This window comes from Leptonychotes weddellii, chromosome 1 (genome assembly GCF_054177405.1).
Source record: "Leptonychotes weddellii isolate Sample4059 chromosome 1, ASM5417740v2, whole genome shotgun sequence".
NCBI classification, from domain to species: Eukaryota; Metazoa; Chordata; class Mammalia; order Carnivora; family Phocidae; genus Leptonychotes; species Leptonychotes weddellii.
Window position 1 is genome coordinate 110,765,957 of NC_138369.1, and position 23,710 is coordinate 110,789,666.

The window sequence follows — 23,710 nt, forward strand, 5'->3', positions numbered from 1 at the left end:
AGGCAGTAACCATAGCATCTTCTTTCTATATCGGTCTCCTGAGGCAAGGGAAACAAAAAGCAAAAATAAATTATTGGGACTTCATCAAAATAGAAAGCTTCTGCACAGTTAAGGAAACAATCAACAAAACTGAAAGGCAACCTGTGGAATAGATCATTTGCAAATATCTTCTGTCTGATAAAGGGTTAATATCTGAAATATATAAAGAACTTATAAAAGTCAACACCCCAAAAATGAATCATCCAATTAAAAAATGAACAGAAGATGTGAATAGACAGTTTTCCAAAGAAGATATACTGATGGCCAACAGACACATGAAAACATGCTCAACATCACTGATTATCAGAGAAATACAAATGAAAACTACAATGGAGCTATCACCTCACACCTGTCAGAATTGCTAAAGTCAATAACACAAGAAACAGGTATTGGCAAGGATGTAGAGAAATGGGAACCCTCTTGTGCTGTTGGTAGGAATGCCAACTGGTGCAGCCACTCTGGAAAACAATATGGAGGTTCCTCAAAGTTGAAAAGAGAACTACCCTGGGACCCAGCAATTGGCACTACTAGGTATTTACCCAAAAGATACAAAAATGCTACTTCAAGGGGTGCCTGGGTGACTCAGTCGGTTAACCGTCCAACTCTTGATTTCAGCTCAGGTCATGATATCAGGGTCCTTAGATTGAGCCCCCCCATTGGGCTTCTCACTCAGGGTGGAGATTCTTTCCCTCTGCCTCTCCCCCAACTTGGGCATGCGCTTGTGCATGCACAAGCGCACACACTCTCTCTCAAAAATCTTTAAAAAAATACACTAATTCAGAGTGGTACATGCACCCCAGTGTTTATAGCAGCATTATCTACAATAGCCAAATTATGTAAACAGCCCAAGTGTCCATCTACTGACGGATGGATAAAGAAGTGGTGTGTGTGTGTGTATATACACACACACACAAAATGTAATACTGCTTAGCAATAGAAAAGAATGAAATCTTGCCATTTGCAAGGACAATGATGGAGTTAGAGCATATGATGCTAAATGAAAAAAGTGAGAAAGACAAATGCCATATGATTTCACTCGTACATAGAATTTAAACAAAACAAGTGAGACTACTTTCTTAAAAGACCTGGGTCAAAGGCTAAAGTCAGTTTTAAGTTCGAATGTACTATACAGTCTTCCAGAAAACTGTACCAAACACGTATGATTTTTCTGTGCCTTGAAGAAATTCTGAATGTTGTATTGGGTTTCATCTTTATTTGCCAGATATGGAAACAACTAATTCTATTTTCAGTTCTATTCTTTGGATATAATAAGATTGAACTACATTTAATTGAGAATTTTTGACTTAACCTATTCAAATTCTTGCCTAATTTTCTATTAGTATGTTGGGTTTTTAATCTATTGGTTTAGTGAAGTTTTTTATGCATTAGATACTTTCAAGTTTCTTTTTTTTTTTTGCCTTTATTTTTCCTTTTCATTTTTAATGCCCTCTTTATAGTAACCCTTTTCCACACGTCATGATTTTCTGAAGTAGTTAAATATATTGTAGTAGTTAAATATTTTCATGATTGTTGATCAGGTTTGTAGAGGCCTTACCACCAAAGAGTATAGAAAACTTTAACTTATTCTAGTATTTTTAAATTTTAAATTTTAATATATCCAATGAAGTATTTTTCTTTCTGAAAATCTGCTGTTAAAGAAATGAAAAGTGTTACTTTTACTGTCCATACTTTCCAGTGGACATTTAGAATTAATACTAATTTTTGAATAATGGTCTTATCCCAGCTGATTTGAAGCACAAATTTTACATATAATTTCCTTGTATATATGAGAATTAAAATCAGATTGTTTAAGTGTGAATAGTTAACAAAGGTGTTTCATTTATTTACAGCTATTAGTGTCCATCTTTTACTTTCATTCTTTCATTCATGAAGTGCCAGTTTAAAAGCCTGCTTAGTCCCAGATACTCATGGTTCATGGTCCCTGATCTCAGGGATCTCAAAATTGAGGCAGTTTATATTTATATGCCAATTAACAAGTATGAATCTCAGATATCTGTATTGTGATAGAATACTGGGATAATGAATTAATAAGTTATTTCAAGAAAGTTTATAAAAAATAAACTTTCTCCTTACACCTGTGTTATAAAAGAGATCTTTATTCCTCAAGTATTTCAAGATACAGAGCATAGAGTATTAGAGTTGAAAATGATCTTAAGGATTATCTATTTCTGTCTCCTTATTTTACATGTAAGAATTGGGACCCAAAGAAGTTAAATGACTTAATCAAGAACATATTTTGAGTTAGTTGAAGAGGTTGAATTGAAATCTTGATTCCCAATTGGTCCTTGAATTTTGGTTTATCAAGATATTCCCATAGTATGAAAAAAGAGCTATTGTTCCCTCTTCTTCCAATGCTTTGTAGCACTGTTCTTTCTGAGTAAACCATGGTTTATTGTGCATTATACAGAATTCTGAGTGCCCATCCCCCACTCTTCTCATTCATTGATTTTCTTTTTAGGCATACTGGTTGTCCTCACTCTCAGATTAATTCTTCCTTCTATGTACCATGATCATAGAACTTTTTAAGGAATATGTATCAGGAGAGAGGACTCATTTTTTCTTTGTGTGTATTTGTAAGATTTCTGATAGTTGGCCTTAAAGTATTTGTGTGATGATGGAGAAAAAAGACAGGATTAAAAACATAATCGTTCTTAAACTTGTTTTTAAATCTTACTAAATAGAAATTAAAGAATCCTTCAATCTTTAGTCAAATGCTAATATTGGATGTACTGCACACCATTCTTATCACAAATGACTTACTCAGATGAGGCAGTACTATTACTTAGGGACAGTTATGTTTTTATATAACAAAGTGGCCTTTGCTGTGCAGGGGAAGAAAGATTAGAAACAGAAGAGTTGTTTTTAGGGTCCTAAATAAATCTATAGTTGATTCATTAGTGGCATATGACCTTTAGTTACCATGCCCTTAAGATGAGGGGCCAGCAAGTGCTAAGAGTAGTTTATCTTTGGAAGACAGCACCAGTGTTTCAGAGTAGAGTGAAATAAATAGCTTGATCATTGGCTGAAGAATTTCCTTTGATTTTTGGGGTCTCATCCTATTTGCCTTAGTAATTCTTTAGGGGCATTGACAGAAGTACTTTTAATTTGCACGCAATATAGTCAGTGTTACAGTGAATTGTATGACAATACTTTGAACTTGTACTTTTATATTGTAGTATGTTTATAATATACTATTAAAAGTATTAAAATTCATTTTTTTAGGAAGGTATATTCTCTTCGATTTTAAATCTGATGCCATGCCACCTTTTTATATTAAATATGGTAGTTCCCTTCTGTAGGGACTGTCCTTCATCTCTGTTGTGGGCTTTTGTTAAAGGGCCTATATTCCCTTCTTACCCATGTATATATTCATGTTACAGAGACAACATGGGTCCTATGTATGCAAAGCCAATGTTCAAATAAGCATGTAGTTCTTAGTAGGCAAGAAAATAAGCAATTTCATCCTGCACCACAAGTGACTGATTAGCGCTGGAATTCTGAAGTTGAAAGGATAGTTATTAGCATAATGTTATACATAAGGAATGTGGTAGGTGGCATATTATATTGAAAGCTTTACAGTGACATTTGGGGCAACTTTTAAATATATATGGTATAGTGCATTTTAATTAGTTTTTCCTGTAGCCTAAATGAAAGGTAATGCATTGTGAATAAAATGCTGACTCATTTAAAAAAAACTACATATTTCTGCAACACAAATATAATTTTTCATATTGTTGGTGAAATAAAAGATTATTTAAAATTCCATTAAAGTATAACTTTCATTATTTATCATTTAGTGCCTTGCCTGAAGTCACTATTTAGATATTTAGTTAGGTATTTTACCTTTTGAAGAAGATGGAAAGGATAGCTCTTAGAGTACATAAGAGCTCTTTGGTTCTCCTTTCTGGAGAAAACCTGGGTCATGTAATTTTACCATCAATCACATCATGTTAAAATAAATTCTAGAAAAATTTAAGTGTTCTAAATTTCCAACTCATTTTAAAGCTAATATCCTTTATGCATGAATTTGTGATACATTTGATTATAAACTATATCTGTTTCCAGATATTTTCCCTCCTCAAAAGGACAGGAGTAGAAGAAAATATTCAGACATTTGGCTTATGATTCACTGTTTCTTTTCCATTCTGTATGCATTTTTGGTATTCTCAATCACTACCTTTAGTAAGATTTTTGACTTATTCATAACTTAGTGTTAAAGAAACAACTCAATAGGATTAGGGGATGGACAGAATTGATTGCGTTAGTTACTTTAGTAGCTCTATGTTTAATTAAATAATTTGATAAACAGAAAATTGGAAGTGAGTTATAATCAGTATTGGAAGCTATAGCTTATCTCTAGGATGTTCTCCTGTGACATGTTTGCAAGTAGGTTTTCAGGTGGGATCTGCCTCATAAAGCTAAATGAGTCTTCCTTGGGTTCAGTTACATAATTTCCAGTTTCCTTGGGTAAAGAAACCCTTGCACTTGCATTTTCAGAATGTTTGAATTTATTTTTGGTTCTGCCTTACACTTACCACTCCAGATGAGCTCACCATGTCATGATGATGCTTTTGTGTGACTAATTGTCTAGGGAGTACCATTTTCACTTCCCATAGATTCTTCACATATTGTTAATATCCTTTGTGAGATTCTTTGTCTCTCTTGGTTATATATTCTTTATCTGGTCAGATCTTCTGATTTATTCCACAATATTCCATATCTCATTCCATAAAGAGTGAAAAAAGCATTTATATAAAAAGAATAGAATAGTTTTGTCAAATTGTCTTTCTAAAGAGTTACCCAACTATATTAACTATACAATTCCAGTCTTAAAATCCCCACCAATGTTGTTATAACTTTGTCACTCTAGACCAGGGGAGTGGTGGGAAAAGAGTCATTTGGAAAAATAGGAGCAACTGGATGATTTTTTTTCCCATTTATTCCCTATGGCTAAAATATTTTCTTTGAACTGGTGGTTTCTGAATTTAACCCATCTGTCTGTTCTAGCAATGACAAAATACATTATCCTTAAGTTCCTCAACTGCTGACTAATCTTTGCGGCTGATTGTTTGAAAGCAGAAAAAAGAATAAGTGTGTATATGTGGTGTGTGTGATGGGCAACCAAATTACTTGACTTTATTTTCAGAATGGGTGAGGGAAAGATAAATGGAAAAATAAAAAAGACAAACACTACAAAATGAATATATATACTAAATATGTGTTGTATGGGGTATGAAGATTTTAAACATCTGTGTTTCACTATTTTTCATAAGTCTTACATAAGCTTAAATATTGTATATAACTTATTTTTTTTGTGTCAGCAAATGTTTCATGACATTAAGGTTATTGGGTATGAGGGAAAACTAGCTGTGACATCTGTCAACACATTGATTTCCAGGGTTGATACAGATGGTCTGAGCTAATCCCTGGTCTCCCTCACCCACCCCATTTGTGTCCCATCCAAAGTGAATGACCTAAAAGAGGACCAGTCATGAATGGTATTTAAAAGGTGTGTATCTTTGCTGTAATTTCTAGACATGTTCGTAATTTATTCAAAAACATAAATCCGCAGAACAAAGAGACAAACTTTAGTTGGGATGATTCCTTTTCCTAGAAGCAGTATAGTGAATAGAGAGGATTGAATTGTGAGCATGCACAAATCTGCCTGAGTAGTTACTTCAGTAAGTCACTTTATCACTTCAGCCTTTTTTCCCCCCAAGAAAATGGGCTAATATCTACAATATTTGCAAAGACTGAACATTTTGATTACCTTAACATTTTTGGGTATCTGCTGTGTGCCATGCACTATTGGCATTGGGGCTATGGCACTGAACAAAACAGATGTGAATAACATATATATTCATGCCCTCATGGTGATTACATTCACATTTGGGAAGATAAGCAATTAACAAATCTGTAAAACATATATTCTGTATGATAGTGATAAATTATAGGAAAATAAAAAGCTAATAGTGCACATAGGGAACGAGAGGGTTCCAATTTTAAGTAAGATAAGGGAAAGCCTCATTTAGGATAATTTTAAGCAAAGACGAGGTGAGGGAGAGGCACTAGATATCAGGGGGAAGAACTATCACATTAAATGTAGTAATTTATATAAAATTCTTAGCACAGTTCCTGGTTCAAAGTATAGTAAGTTCTCAGTGTTAGCAAGTATTATGATAAATCTTGACTAAAAAAAAAGATTTATTTATTTTAGAGAAAGAACAAGCAGGAGGGGCAGAGGGAGAAGGAAAGAAAATCTCAAGCATCCTCCATGCTCAGCATGGAGCCTGACATGGAGCTTTATCATGATCCTGAGATCACCACCTGCATAGAAACCAAGAGTTGGATGCTTAACCGACTGTGCTACCCAGGTGCCCCAAATCTTGATTTTTAAGAAATATTTTTTGATGTAAAATTTATGGTTTTACGTCATGCAGCTGAGTTGACAGTACCAGTATTTGGTTGCTTCGTTGTTATGTGTGAACATAATCCAAAGAATAAGTCAATCTCAGTATCTTGTCAAAGACAACCTAATTGTTTCAGATACACTTACTTTTCACAAGACTTAAATGCCTTGAAATAGTGGAATAGGAACTATTCTTTAAAAATTGGTACAGAAACTGGTAAAGCCAAGTTTTGTTTTTGTTTTTAGTAGAAGTCTTTTACAACACTTAAAGCTTGTTTTTACCTTATTATAGGAAGAAATCTAAAAATAGATAAACCTTAAACGTTGACTTTTAGCCATCCTGAATTTCGTGGAGCAACCAGAATGATGCATCTTTCCCTTCAAATATTTATCCATCACTTCTAGACAAGTAGTGTATGAGGCAATAAATAACAGACAGCTAGAACAGGAGAAAACAGCTTTTTAACGCCTTGTGCTTAAACTGTCACTCTGGCAGGAAATAATAACTGAATGCTGTATTATTTAAGGCAAGGTAATAGACTACTTCCTTTTAGAGGCAAATTACTTTGGGACCAGCTGCCTTACCCTGAGAAGCCAGGGTTTCCTCAGTGAAAATCTAGAGTTGTAAGGTTTGATGTAAGTTGATTGGCTACTGAATCCTAATGCATTATACACCAAAGAAGAATTTCCTTTGAGGCTTCTGGTCATCATTTATCATTAAATGAAGAGTCTTGCCAAGTGCATGCTTTTCCATACAGTAGGCAGTGGGGTGTACTATAAAAGCACAGATTTGGAGTGAGAATGATCTGTATTTGACTCTACTTACATGATTTTGGATAAATTACCTAATGACTTGGGATACGATTTCTTTCCCTGTAAAATGCAAGTAGTAGTACTAACTTAATTAATGTGAGAGAATTAGGTTAAATAATGTATATAAAGATCTGAACTTTCTCTGATGTCAAAAAATATTTATTTACAGGTGATTTAAAGATCTCAAGTTACAAGCTAAATAGTAACAATTTAGGTGTTGAGTTTTAAGAGTAGGTGTTTCAATTTCTGTGACCTGTTATGGAAGGCATCCAGGAAATTAGTGCTCTTTCCTGTCCTCTCTATTCCTTTGAATTTGTTAAAATCATAAATAGATTATAGTCTCAGAAGATCATGTTCTACCTGAAGGCTGTATATTAAACCTCCACCCACACATTTTGTGTCAAATATTTGTCCAGTTTTAAAAATATCATCTGTTGAGTATGAGAGAGTTGTAGACAATTCTGTTGTGCACAGTAATAATGTTGGTTGACCAGCTTTCGGCCTATTTGAGTGCCAGTATTTTAGAAATACAATTTCTATTCAATTGAATAATTACACTTTGTATAAAAAATCCACTATTATGCTCTGCTCTCAAATATACTTAAAACATTCATGATTTACTTCTGGAAGATAGTCATGTTAGTTTCCACGGCATAACTGCAGAATGTAAGGCTTTCATCTTCTCTTTCTAGTAGGGGTTATTTACTTTGGTCTGTGGAGATAATAGGCCAAGGTGGGCCAATAAGTAGAAAGTGAAAATAATTGTTGTGCTCTTCACTTTTTAATTATTATATATAGATCTTTATAGGTGATTGAGTTTTTCTTTTTACTCATTAAAATTTTACCATTTTTCTTGATGTGCTATCAAATTTGACAGTATTTATAATGTTTCAAATTGTTACAGGATTTCAGTGTTATTTTCTGTTTTTATTTGGTATTATAATCACTTCAGGTTCTTATCAGTATTTTATAAAAGTAGACTCGATTTCCCCTGTTGATACTATTTTAATGTTGTAAACACTATTGACAAAAATGACACTGCTGCATGTTTTATACATAGTCCCAAACTTCATTAATATTTTGAACATGTAAACACTTAAATTTCTGTATTTTATGTAAAGTAGTCTCTATGTCCAGTGCTTGTTTCATTTCATGAGAACTTTGAAGATCAGGAATAAAATCATCGGCATTATGTGGGGATTGGATTACATCGATCCCATGTCACAAAATTGAACTGTTAATTTCTAAATAATAGTTACCTGGATTGCAAGCTCTAAAAGGCAAAGATTGTATTTGTTCTGTGGCTTTGAAAGTGCCTAGTTACTCAAGCATTTTTTTGGTGCTATCTCCTTATTTGTATAAGTTATTTGTTATTAAATAGGGTTCTTTTAAGTAGATTATTTGAAATTTAGCAGTTTATTTGAAACACTGTTAGAGTTTAATGTGCACGTTGCTATTGTGTACCTAGGAACATTATACTTTTGCAGTCTCTTTAGGAAGTCTTTACTTCTTAAATGTTGATGGTATTTTTATACAGGATCTGAAGGAGTAAAAGATCAGAGATAGAATGATCTAGATAATATCCTCAGAACTCTATTGTCATACTTTTCTGTGATGTAATGGCCAAATCTTAAGATCCTTCCTTTTACTGTCTATAATGTAAATACTGTCACTGAAAACAGCAAGATATTAAAATGCAGGTGTTATTTTTTTTTATCTTGAAGCTATTTCGTTTTAATTTTAAAAAGGATCTGGTTTAGTGGTGAACTCCTTTAACTTTTGTTTGGGAAATTCTGTCTCTAACTCTGAATGATGGCCTTGCTAGATAGAGTGTTTATCACCAATAAACCAGCCTTACAAGAAATCTTAAGGGGAATTCTTTGGAAAGAGAAGACCATAATCAGAAATAAGAAAATTAAGAAAAAACTTCACCAGTACATACAAACGTAATAGCTTAATCACTTACACAACCAATATGAAGGTTAAAGCACAAAAGCAGTGAAATAAATTGTATGTATAAAAATCAGTCACTGGGGCACCTGAGTGGCTCAGTTGGTTAAATGTCTGCCTTCGGCTCAGGTCATGATCCCGGGGTCCTGGGATTGAGACCCACACTGGGCTCCCTGCTCTGCAGGGAGTCTGCTTTTTCCTCTCCCTGCCACTCCCCCTGCTTGTGCTCTGTTTCTCTGTCATATAAATAAAAATGTTAAAAATCAGTCAAGAGGTTTACAAAATAAGAGATATAAAGTATGACATCATATACTTAAAATATGGAAAGGGAGGTAAAAAATATCTGGAAAAAAAAAATGACCAAGTAGTTTAAAATTTTTTTTCTCTTAATCTAAATCAGAAAAATACACAAAATTTATATATAATGTTCATTGAAAAATATATTTGAAGAATATCCAAGTATAATGGAATAGTTAATTTATAGCATATTCATATGTTGGATGTTAGAAAACTTTTAAGAGTATTTTATAAGATTAGTTTGACAGGAAATGTTCACAATCTACTATATTAAAAATAGATAACTACAGGGGCACCTGGGTGGTGCAGTCAGTTAAGCGTCAGACTCTTGGTTTTGGCTCAGGTTGTGATCCTCAGGGTTGGGGGATCGAGCCCCTTGATGGACTCTGTGCTCAGTGCAGAGTCTGCTTGAGATTCTCTCCCTCTCCTCATCTCCCTCTGCTCCTTCCCTTCCTGCTCCTGTGCTCTCACATGCACTTGTGTGTGCATGCGCACGTGCTCTCTCTCTCTCTTTCTCCACCCTCAAATTTTTTTATTTTTATTTTTATTTTTTTTAAAGATTTTATTTATTTATTTGAGACAGAGAGAATGAGAGAGAGAGAGAGAGCACATGAGAGGGGGGAGGGTCAGAGGGAGAAGCAGGCTCCCTGCCGAGCAGGGAGCCCGATGCGGGACTCGATCCAGGGACTCCAGGATCATGACCTGAGCCGAAAGCAGTCGCTTAACCAACTGAGCCACCCAGGCACCCCACCCTCAAATTTTTTTTAAAAAGATTACTACTCACTTTGATCTCAGTTTTGATTTCTAGGAATATACACGTGCACACATACACATACATGCATATGTATTTCAAGATTTAATAAAGCTGAATATTGATTTCCTGTAATGCTATTCATTAGTTTTTGATGTAGTGTTCCATGATTCATTTTTGTGTATAACACCCAGTGCTCCATGCAGAATGTGCCCTCTTTAATACCCATCACCAGGCTAACCCATCCCCCCACCCCCTCCCCTCTAGAACCCTCAGTTTGTTTCTCAGAGTCCATAGTCTCTCATGCTTTGTTTTTAAACAAGAAAATAAGTATCAGTAATAGTCATGTTTTCAAATAAAATCCTAACAGGATGATTGAATTTCATACCTTCAAACAGGTTGCTTTTTATTGCCATGTAGATGAAATCTAAATAAAAATATTTGCTGTGGTTTTGCTTATTAAAAGGCACAATGTGAGCTTAGTGCATTATTTTAATCACAGTGGGAAGATTTTAGGGCTTTTCTGTATGGGCTTCCTGCAGTAGGTAACTACGGAATGTCTAGTTTATATCAGGCTCTTTGGTAAACCATGGAGATAATAAAAACAATTTTTTTTTTTCTGCTAAAGAATTTAGTGAAGAGCAACTTCATAACAGTGCTTCATTATTAATATAATAGTGCATATAGGGAGCTATAGAACAAAGTACTCTAACTCTGGGGTTGTCAACAAAGACTAAACAGTGATGCATCTGAGCTGAGGCTGGAATTATGAGTCAGGGAAAAAGGAAGAGGGTCAATGTCATTTTCCACACAGAAACTGACATGAACTGAAATATAACCATGGCACTAGGAGAAATTACAGAAGGAAGATCAAGCTTAAAAAATATATATATGTGCATCTATATATTTTATATATATATATTTATATATATGCATATATATATATAAAAGATCAAGCTTAAAAAATATATATGCATATATATATAAAATCTACCAACAATATAAACATAATCAAGGGGACTGTGAAGAATATCTGATCATAGATAGACCTGATAAAAGTATAATATGCTTTTGTGTATTAACAGAATTCAGAAATATTGGTGAAGGAATTATTCCACTTGAGTGCATTTTCCAATAAATGTTTAGGGAGGATGCTTTAATTTATCTATTCTCAATACAAATACTTTATTTTTTGCTTTATTAAATATGCTCTTTTGTTTGGAGTTTTTAGAGTTTATGTTAATACAAATACCTGTTTTTGCCCTCTGCTCTAATACACTTGTTTTACTGGACTACTTAGATAGAACTATTTGCCTTTTAAGGGCCCCAAATTGCTCTAATTTTTGCCCTTGTGATTGCTCTCATCTCCTTCCTGTAACTTTCTAGTAGTCCTTCTCTGACCTAACACCTTTGACTTGTTCAGCTTTGGGAAATTTTTAAAAAACATTGTTTTTATATTTTATTTTTTAACTTTATTAACCTTGTTTCAAACTTTATTCCCAGGCTTCTTCAGCTTAATTAGCTGCAAAGAATGAATTGTGTATAAGCAAAAACTGAAAAGAGCTGCAGTGTCCAAGGGGCTTGGGCTTAAAAATATTAGAGATCTAGATTTTATCAGATCCATGAACAAAATTGTAAAAAGCAGTCATAATATAAAATAGCATCTCCCAGTAACTTCTTCAACTTTTATCTTCTTCAGAAGTTGACTCAATTCAGTTTGCTTCATTCTTGGAAGCTTCATCAAAATTCTCCACAAGATCTGATACTTCATCATCATCATCCTCTCCGGTAGCAAGTGGTGCTTTTCCATCCACAGATTGTTAGGGCAGAGCTTCAGCCAGTCTTCTTAAACTAGTCAGACTGTCTGCACCGAGTTGGTTTAAGATACTGGGTAGCATTTCTGTCAGCTGCCTTGTCTCAGCATGGCCTGGAATGGTGGAAGTGTTCAATGCCAGGGATGCCTGAACTTTGGGGGTTGTTAAAGTGGATCACTGTTCTTGGTTTGTGAACATATTCACTTACCAGAGATATTGTTTACCCCTAACTTCTTTAAGGAGAACTGAAGTTTTTTATCATCTGCTGTAGTCGTTCTATGAACCACCTTCTTTCGATGAGCATTTCCTTTCCCACCAATGCACACTTGTGCTTGCAGTTTGGCGAGTTTCTCCTTGTTCATAATAGTTTCTTTCATCTCGTTGGAGAGGAAATGGGACTGCGCCGGGGAATAGGGTTGGCACTCAGGGGGTCTCGGGCGGACCAGCTGAGATTAGGTGCACACACGCGGGGCAAAAAACATTATTTATTTGAAGGGGGCAGAGGGAGAGAATCTCAGGCAGACCCCCTGCTGAGGGTGGAGCTGAATGCAGGGCTTGATCTGGGGACCCTGAGATCAAGACCTGATTGAAATCAAGAGTAGGCTGCTTAACCAACTGACCCACCCAGGCACTTGAATCAGCTTTGGAAGTTTTTAACAGCTCCTTTGGCTAGTTAAAATTCTTTGTCAGTAATCGTGTTAGCTTAATTAAAGTTGTGAAGCGTCACAGTATATGCTAATTTTGGATTAATTCTAATAATTTAACTTTGTTCACATGCTTAAGTTTATATATATAGAGAGAGGTAGCTCTTTAATATGATGGAACTTTCCATATCATACATTGAAAAGGGAACTCTAACTAGGACCCAGGGGTGCACATGGTTCCCGTAAAAGAATTTGAAAATTATGTACTTTGTTGTACACTTTAAAATTCACATCTAAATTTTTCATGTTTTATTTTTGCAAAGGATGTAATTTCATGTTAATATTGTCGTTATTTATATGTAGAGGAATGTAAAAATCAATTTGACACCTATATGTAAAAATACTTGAGCAATTTTTTTTATTAATTGAAAAATTTACATCATTTCTTCATCTTGAAATGTTAGGCAACTGGTGTTCAGAGGTTCTGAGGCATATGTACTTTCCTCCATTACCTCTTAGACTGTACTTTTGCAACCTCTTTCCAAGGTTGGCTTGCTATTTGGAACTCTTCAAAAATGTGTTGGAGGAGAGGTTGGCATACAACTTGATTTAGTCTAGAAATGTCAAAGGCTCTGAAGCTCTTCTTAATCTTGGGTAGCCATCAAAATCACCTAACAGTTTCGCTCCCAAACCCCTGTTCTTAGTCCCAACCCTTAACTGCTCCTCATTCAGACATACGTGCCCTGGAGGACACCCAGTCAGAAAAAGGAACTGGTCCCTTTTTAGAACTGCTTCAGAGGAGAGGGGTTCAAGAGGTCTCCAACTCTTTAAGGTGTTGTGTGGTCCCAGGGAGACCTGGTAGAATGTGTCTGGGGAAGTAGTCACCTGCCATCTGTGATATCTTTAAGCAGGCAAAACCCAGCAGATCCAGGGTCTGGAAAGACAATCCAGCCAATGTGTCTGGAACTCTTGGCTTTAGCTTTCCTGATGTCGGGGCCAGGCTTCTGTGTCTGTATATGCTGTACTTTGCATATGGGTGCAAGTCAATTATGGTGGGCTGGCATTGCTTGCTGCTGAAGGGAGACTAAAAGGCTGGGGGTGATTCAGTGAATAGGGGAAGACACAACTGTTGAGAGTTTGGGCTCTGGGTTTGAATTCTGAAAACAAATCACTCAAGGAGCTATTAAAAATACATGCTGACACATAGCACATCCAGCCTCCAGTTTAGACTCTAAATCCAGATCACCTGTGTGTATACTATAAAAGCTCCTTGTGATTCCTCCTCCTCTTGCCTAGGTTAAGAACCATTGTCAGATTGCTTGTTTGGATTGTTTCAACTTAAAAAAAAAATCATATTGTGACTCCAGAATAAAAATAGCATTTCATTGTCTTTAAAATATAATTTAAAAAAAGTTTTAATGATACTATACACTCATTCAAGATTTACACAATGGTTTGTTATGTGCAGACACTGTTTTTAACCCAGATAGTAGATTCGCTGCTCTAAGACTGTATTCTAGTGGCAGTGGGATGGCTGAGTATATGTTGTTGAAAAGAGACAACATACAAGTAAATAAGTAAGATAATTATAGATAATGGAATGGTTTGAAGAAGGGGAAAACAATGACCACGAAATGTTGACTCTGAAATATTAGAAATTTTCTATGATTTAATTTCTTCATTGTGTACTGCTTTCAGAGATACTGTTATCAAGTATGATAATCAAAGTAAGCCAGTTCCAGGTGCTTGCTGTCTAAGGGTTGCAGTATCTTACTGCTTTTTAGATAGAACAGTGAAGTCACAAGAGACCTAATGATTATATGCCTTGAACCTAACAGCAGTTAAAGCAAGTGGAATATATAATAAATATATCAAAAAGGATGGAGTTGAAAAGATTCTATATGTATTGTTACAGACAGCAGAGTTCCCTTAGCTCAGTTTATGAAAATGTATCAGTTACCACTGTATTCATTCATGGTCCAGTTTTGTGCTATTTTTTTCTTATCTGCATATGTTTAGCATTAATGGAATAACCGTTATGTACTAGACACTATAAAATATACATACAATAAAATGTATAGTTGATTCTCAAGTAGCACAATACATAGTATTAAAATCCAAAAGCTGACTGCCACTATGGGTATTTTAGATTTTTTTTTCAGGAAAATTTAACTTTATTTTTTATTGTATTATTTTTTCATCATGGTAAGTGTACTCTTTAATCCCTATCACCTATTTCACCCATCCCCCTACCCACCTCCCCTCTGGTAACCATCAGTTTGTTCCCTATAGTTCAGAGTCTGTTTCTTGGTTTGTCTCTTTTTTTCCGCCTTGTTTTTGTTTTTTAAATTCCACATATGCATGAGATCAAAGTATTTGGCTTTTGACTTATTTAGCTTAGCATTATAATGTCTAGCTCCATCCACATTGTTGCAAATGGCAACATTTCATTCCTTTTTATGGCTGAAGAATACTCCATTATATATATGATATCATATATATATATATAAATCTCATATCTTCTTTATTCATTAATCGATGGACACTGGGCTGCTTCCATAATTTGGCTATTGTAAATAATGCTGCAATAAACATAAGGGTGGGTGTATCCCTTTGAATTCATGCTTTTGTAGTTTGGGGGTAAATACCCCATAGTGCAATTACTTGATCATAGGGTAGTTCTATTTTTAATTTTTTTGAGGAACCTCCATACTGTTTTCCACAGTGGCTGCACCAGTTTGTATTCCCACCAACAGTGCAAGAAGAGGGTTTCCATTTCTCCACATCCCTGCCAGCACCTGTAGTTTCTTATGTTGTTTTTAGCCATTCTGACAGGTGTGAGGTGATATCTCATTGTAGTTTTGATTTGCATTTCCCTGATGATTGATGTTTTGCATCCTTTCATGTGTCTGTGGGCCATCTGTATGTCTTTGGAGAAATGTCTGTTCATGTCTTCTGCCCATTTTTTAGTTTTGTGCTATTTTTAACCAAAAATGCACTTAAAATCATCTTAAGAGTAGCTTCTTAGTTGGTAAATTGACTGAAATTAATGAGATATTAGTATGGGTTAATCAAAGATAAATGATATAAGATTTCTGCTCTCAGTGAGTTTATAATCTGACAAAGGATATTAAATCTGTATTCAAACTTCTGTGGTGCAAGGATGGTTATTTGACTTAAAGGGAGCATAAATAAAATGCAGTGAGAATTCGAAGATGGTGGGGGGGGGGCTCATTTCCAGTAGGAAGGGCTAAGGAAAGCACCACGAAGTGGGAGAAACTGAGGAAGACCTTCAAAGAAAGGAACATATCACGAGGTAGAGATTGCAAGGAAGGGTGTCCAGGTAGAAAATGGAGAGTGAATGTAAATATGCAGTTGGGAAGGTATAAGTCTAAGAAACACAGACCACAATTACTAGAGCTCAAGAAGAAGAATATGAACAACTGTGAGGAAGGTTAGTTGATATTTTGGGTGACCTCAGGAATATCTCCCAAGTGGAGCCTGAGACTCTCTCTATAATTTTTCTCTTATGGACTGTAGATATGATTTTTAAAACCATGATTATTGTCTATTTAGGCAAGGTATGCTAAGATATTTGTGCCTCCTTTGAAAGATAAGCTGCACATCTGCAAAATGTCAGCAGAACAAATGTCATGTGTAAACTATTGAAAGTACTCTTGGTTTAAAAATTATGTTTGCTTTATTTTAAAGATTTTATTTATTTGAGAGAGAGAGAGGGAGAGCATGTGAGAGCATAAGTCATGGGCAGAGGCAGAGGGAGAGGAAGAAGCAGACTCCCCACTAAGTTGGGAGCTCAACATGGGGCTTGATCCCAGGACCCTGAGATCATGACTGAGCCAAAGGCAGACGCTTAAATGACTGAGTCACCAGGTGCCCCAAATTATGCCTGCTTTAAAGATTGTTTAGAAATTACATTTCTAAAAGAGATGGCAGGAGACCTAAGGTAAGAGTTATGACTGGATGCCATATGGGACCCCTTTTTCTGCCATCAGGGAAGCAATCGAAGGATGGAAATGCCTTCTCTTGCACCCTGGCAGGCTCACGAAGGCTTGGTTATATATATAGCAAGGGCAGTCCTTACTCATTCTCTCATTACTGAGAACAGCTCTAGCTCTGCAGCCAAGTTCATACATGTACAGAACCCCAACGTCACATAACAGGCAGGGAGAATGCAGGGGAAATCTGGGCATTATTGGGTATCATATAAAGGAAAGAATAAGTGGGGAATGGAATCCATCTTAGTTTCTTTGGCGTCTTGTAATTGACTTTGTTGTAACAAACAACTGAAATACAGTGTGGTCATGGCAGTTCCTAAAATATTTGTTATCAAACTTTGGTGAACTTAAATGCTAGACTAAGGAGTTTAAACTTGGTTGTAACAGTTAAAGACCTGAAGAATTGGCACCCTTTGTTCATGCTGTTTTAATTACAAGACTGACTTAAGGTTGTGTATTAAAAAAATGTATTTGATGTTTATGTGAAAAGTGAGTTTAGAGGAGAAGAAACCACAGGGTCTATGCCCATGTAATTGGTAATATTTTCCCCTTAGACAGTTTTCTAATGCATTCTAGAACTTTTAAAGATAATTTGTTTTTTATAAGATTTTTTTTCTTCCATGTAAAAGAAGATCCTGGGTCGATATAAACATATTTTCTGGCAAGGCCCTCATACATTAAATAGGTATATTTTCTTTTTTTTTTTTTTTTTTTTTTTATTCTTAAATAGGTATATTTTCTTATATCAGCCTAAGAATTTCAACCTTATACACTGTGACTAGAATATATAATTTATGCATATATTAAAGGGAATTACAGTTTAGGATGGATTTATAATGTATTGCCATCAAATTTTATGGATCAATGGAGATTATTAGACTTTCTGGAACCATGCTGTTCTTATAAAGGCCTTAGGTGTAGAGTGAATATTTTATTTCTTTTTGCCAAACACAGGAGTTCTAGATAGTGGATGAAAGACAGTGCAAGCTTTCATATTATATTACTCACTATGGAAAGGAATCTTAGAAGTTTTCCCTATTCCTAAATGTGTGTATTTCTTAATGAGAGAACTAGAATGTGGTATTTCAACAGCCGTGGAAAATCAGTTTATCTGTCAGCATTCACCTGAGATACACACCAAATAAAATACTAAAGTGGTTCTTATTGAGGTTTATAATGAGAATTACTGGGGAGTTTAAAAAGAAATTATTGAGCATGATTCTTAAATTCTGATTCTTTAGTTCTGGCATGGCCTTGGACTCTGTGCTTTTTAAATAGGTCAGGTTTGAGAACCATAGCTGTATTTGGTTATGAGGTAGTATGCAATGGAAATAGAAATATAATAGGAAATAGAAGATAGGAACTTCCCCTTTTATTTGGCTTTCTGGTTGGACAGAAGGAACGTATTCAAAACTAAGTGATACTTTCAAAGCTAGGGAATGACAAATGAAAATCAGTGACAGCAAAAAAAAAAAAATACATCAGAAGAATGAACCAAGTATTTTTAAGATTGATTTATTTTATGGAGGGCTTGGGGGGAGGCAGGTAGAAAAGGGGGAAAGAGAATCCTCAAGCAGACTCTGCTCTGAGCTCAGAACCTGACACAAGGCTCCATCCCAGGACGCTGAGATCATGACCTGAGCTGAAATGAAGAGTCAGCCACTTGACTGAGTCACCCAGGTGCCCCAAGTATTTTTTTTTTAAATATTTTTATTTATTTATTTGACAGAGAGAGAGAGATAGTGAGAGCAGGAACACAAGCAGGGGGAGTGGGAGAGGGAGAAGCAGGCTTCCCCCTGAGCAGGGAGCCCGACGTGGGGCTCGATCCCAGGACCCTGGGATCGTGACTTAAGCTGAAGGCAGATGCTTAACTGACTGAACCACCCAGGTGCCCCAAGTATTTTTCAGGTGTAGTAAAATATGACCTAAATTTCCCATTTTAACCATGTTTAGGTGTGCAGTTCAGAGGCATTAAATACATTCACATTGTTCAACATCACCACTATCCATCCGCAAAGCTTTGCTTTTTCAGAACTGAAATTCCTTATTCCTTAATGCCTCCCTAATCCTTCCTCTCCCATATTCTAGCGGCCACCATTCTATTTTCAATGAATTTGCTCTAGGTCCCTTTATAGAAGTGTAATCATAAAATATTTTGCATATTGTGTCTAGATTATTTCACTTAGCATATTGCCTTCAAACTGTAACCATGTTTTAGCATGTGTCAGTATTTAATTTTTAAGGCCTTAACTAATATTCCATTGTATCTATATGCCACTTTGTTTATCCAGTGAGATACTTGTTTATCCATTGAGCTATCCAATGAGATACTTGTTTATCCATTGAGCTATCCAATGAGATAATTTGTTTATCTGTTGAGATATCCAATAAGATATTTGTTTATCCAATGAGATATTTGGGGTAATTTTTGACTCTTGTAAATACTGCTGACATTAATATTGATATATGAATATCTGTTGGAGCCCCTGTTTGTAATTCTTTTGGTTATATACTCAGAGGTGGAATTGCTGGTAATTCTATATTTGCCTTTTTTTTTTTAATAGAAACTTCTGTACTGTTTCCCATATCAGTTGCACCACATGATATTCCTAACAGCAATGCACAAGGCAAAGCAAGTATTCTTACCTCTCCAATAACATATCAACTTTTTAGCAGAAATTACCTTTTGATTCTCCTGTATTTTTTTTTTTTACCCCTAAGGCTCTGGTATAGTGTTCACTATACACTAAATACATCACAAAGGCTAAAAATAAGCAGTTATTTGTTATCTTTTCGCTCAGATGCAGATTATTTAAGTTATTGTAAATCCAAGTGTAATAATTTAGTCTGGGTGCACTGACTGGGAGTCAAATATGGTTCTGGAACAAGTAGAAATGAATTTAATCTGTCAGTGTTAAATTAGAATATTTCTATCACCAACACATTTGTGTCAGCTTTTTTTTTTTTAATACTAACTGCTGCTCCTGATAACTTTTGAATGTTACCTATATACCATTAAATATTATCTGTGTGTTTTGTATGCAATCAGCACTAGCCTTGAAGATGTAATGTTTAGACAGCTATAGAAATCTGAAATATTTTCAATAATGACAAGCTGGAGAGATATTTATGGCTATCATTGTCCTTTGCTTTATCTATTGGCTACCCGTAGGCTGAGACAAACCTAACATTCAAACTCTGCAACTCCTTCTTAATTTTAGCAACCTGATTGCATGCCTATTAATCATTTTTTGGAAGCAAATAGTATATATAAAAGAATGACTCAATGGACTAATGCATAAATATAAATAACCTGAAGCATAGAGACATTTATTTCTAAAATCTGTATTTTCTCTTGGTTGCTGTCTTTGGATTAAACTGGAATGTACTGGGTGCCTGGGTGGCTCAGATGGTTAGGCGTCTGCCTCCAGCTCAGGTTGTGATCCCAAGGTCCTGAGATCGAGTCCCACATTGGGTGCCCTGCTCCTCAGGGGGCCTGCTTCTTCCTCTGCCTCTACCCCTCTCTCTCTCTGTCTCTCATGAATAAATGAATACAATCTTAAAAAAATAATAAACTAAAATGTACAGGACTAAAGGAAGAACGAGGACTTCAGAATGAACCTCACTTATCCTGCTCTTGGGTTTGGATTAGATTTTGCACTCTTTCAAAATATATGCTCATGAGAAATGTTACTATTTACTAGTTTACACTCTTTAAAAATGATATTTATGACTAAGATGTTAGGTCTTTGAGTGAAGCATTATTCTTTCTAAACTCATGAATAAAATGATACATAAAATGTGTCTAAGAGCAAATAAATATGATTTTTGGATTTAGTTTACAAAATGAGATTTAAATCATCACTATAAGCTTTGTACTAGACTGGAAAAACTAAATAGGTTATAAAAAGTTTCTTTATAATTAGTCTTTTCTGCTTTTGATTAAACAAATGAATTGGAAGAAATTTATGTTAGGTTGTAATATATCTTACTTGTAAATAATGATGATATAGCATATATCAATCACTGAATCCAGTCATCTTTATGGGTTTTATCTCAACTCACATAATTTATACTGCCTTCAAAATTGGCTCATAAATCTTGAGAGATTTTTTTCAGCATCTACTATTTATGTAAGGATCTGTGTCCATTATCAGTTTTAGGGAGTGTATTTCTGCCTGAGGACAGTGATAATTGCTTGGAAAACATTTGGGGCTTTGATTGAAAGTATTATTTAGAAAGATTTGGGGTCTTTGGGACCTGAAAGACTTGGATTGTAATTCTGTCTCTTAGTTTACAGGCTATGAGGCAGTGATTAATTTACTTAACCTTTCCTGAGCTTCATTTTCCTCATTTGTAAACTAATGTTATATATCTCACAGGGTTAACAGGATTCAGTGACTTCCTATGTAAGGCCCCCTGTTCAAGATAAGTACTTAATACATAGTAATTATCATGGCTAAAAAAGATAACAAACTGCTTGCATTTAATACTTAATAGTTTTTAATGTTGCTTCAAATAGAAATATATCAGAATGCACAATGGAAAATACGAAAAGCAACTTTTTTTTATAAAAATACATATTGTCGAAGGGTACAATCATGTTTGCCAAAACTCTGTAAAGATCTAGAGAAAAAAGTACAAGAGATTTGTTGTTAAATGAAAGTAAAGGGTTCATTCTAACAATGGATTTTGATCAAGTTAATAAAGTCCATCAAGTAAATGAGATGCCCCAGTATTCAGTAATGAAAAAAATTGGCCAAAGGGAAATCTATTTGTTGCATGGGATACATTAATACCTGATAGCATAGTTGTTTTGTATAATGTGTGTGGCAATACCCCTATGATATCAAACATACTTAGCACCAGATAGTAAGGATTCAGAATTGGGTAACCATCCCCATTACTAGACGAGAGAAACAAAGTCAATGAATGAGATGTAACCCTGGGAAAAAGGGAAGCACAAAACTGGAATTTTCACTTATATGCTGTGAATAGGAATTATTTTTTGAAAATAATTCAGAAATAGAGGGGTCCAATTTTTAAAATTGAATACACACATATTCAAGAGAATTTTACTGAAACAAAACAAATATTAATACAGAATACAAAAATACATTTAAAATCAAGGCTTTTACCATAAAATTTTAGGTAAGAGTGATATTTAGATTTTAATTCTATAATTCTTTATTATAAAATTAAGGCTAGTTTTTTTATAACACAGCATTAAATGTTTAAAATTTATTATTCTGAAAGCAAATATTTTTTCTATCTGGAAATACATATCCTGCTGGCTCTCTATCTTTTAATAATGTAAATTGACATTTAAAAAAATATTACATTTGATTAAATTGTCTTTAGCACAAATGAATTGGACAGAAATATCCCCAAGTCTGATGACGTATTCTCTGCTTGCATGCTAACATTCACTGGTTTTTAATTGTACATCTAAGTCACTGTTAACGTTTGCAGTTGCTTTTCCTACCTATTAATCTTAGGACTTTAAATTTTGTTCAGGAATATGTTACACTTTACAGATCAGTTTTTTACATATTAGAGCTTTAATAACAAAATAATACTTTATGTACATGTGACCTTTATCGTTTATGAAGCTTCTTCATGTATAATCTCATTTACTTCTCACAGCCGTCCTGTGATATGGCAGGGGATTACTTTCACAGTTTTATAGGTGATGAAATTGAAACTCCATGAGGATAAATTATTAGCTCAAGGTTGCATTACTAGTAATTACCAAAATTGAGACTTGGACGCACTATCATAACTGGTTTGTGTGTAGCAGAGTTTAAAAAATCAGATTCTTGCAGTGAAATAGGAATGGAAGCAAATGGGTAAAGCCGACTAAGCACAGAAGACTGGGGAGTGATGCAGTTAACCTGGAAACAGATGCCCTGTCTGAAGGGAGCAACGGCTTTTCGGGTGTCACTTTGTGTTGTCTTGAATAACTCTGGGTGTGGGGTTGCCAGGCTTCTAATTTAAGAGGAGCACACCAACCAAATCTCATGAAATGCCTTTATTTTAAATATTGGCAACTGATTCAAAGTTGAAAAAAAAATGGTCTAAGCAAGACAACGCTGAAGGCTGATCTGGCTGCCAATTTACATGTGCCATAGCCTTCATTCTTTAGGGGAGCGTGTGTGGGGGGGACCTCATATTCAGGTGGCTAGTGTAAGATGGTAGAGACATCACCTTAAATCCCGTTCTCTAGTACTGACCTGACATTTATGACTAAGTGGGTATTTAGTGAGACTCTTTGTCACCTGATTGCCTTGGTAGACTATTGATTCTTTATTTGTTCAACCCAAATACACTGCATGCCAACCATGTTCCTAGCACTTTGATGCAAAGAAGAATGCTATATAGTATTAGCTCTCAAGTCTCAGCTGAAAACCTTCTAGCAGTCAATATGTTTCTACACACAGGAGGTGTCGGAAGCAAAATGGAACGCTTCATTGTGAAGGTAGCGTTTGGAAAAACATCATGAGCTCGATTTTCCCAATCTGTGTTTTCTTTCTTTTTTTTTTTAATTTTATTATGTTATGTTAGTCACCATACAATACATCATTAGTTTTTGATGTAGTGATCCATGATCCATTGTTTTTGTGTAACACCCAGTGCTCCATGCAGTACGTGCCCTCCTTAATACCCATCACCGGGCTAACCAATCCCCCCTCCCCCCTCCCCTCTAAAACCCTGTTTGTTTCTCAGGTCCATAGTCTCTCATGGTTCATCTCTCCCTCCAATTCCCCCCGCCCATTTTTCCCTTCCTTCTCTTAATGTCCTCCATGCTATTCCTTATGTTCCACAAATAAGTGAAACCATATGATAATTGACTTTCTCTGCTTGACTTATTTCACTTAGCATAATCTCCTCAAGTCCCATACATGTTGATGTAAAACTTGGGTATTCATCTTTTATGATGGCTGAGTAATATTCCA

The 23,710-nt window shown here is 35.1% G+C and overlaps 1 protein-coding gene and 1 pseudogene across 1 annotated transcript in view; one reads left to right on the forward strand and one right to left on the reverse strand.

Moving 5' to 3' along the window:
* The window catches only part of NAALADL2 (N-acetylated alpha-linked acidic dipeptidase like 2), a 1,010,672-nt gene that overhangs the window by 82,976 nt on the left and 903,986 nt on the right, over positions 1-23,710 (forward strand). The gene's annotated exons all lie outside the window — the stretch shown is intronic.
* On the reverse strand, positions 11,733-12,471 carry LOC102732522 (transcription factor BTF3 pseudogene; annotated as a pseudogene).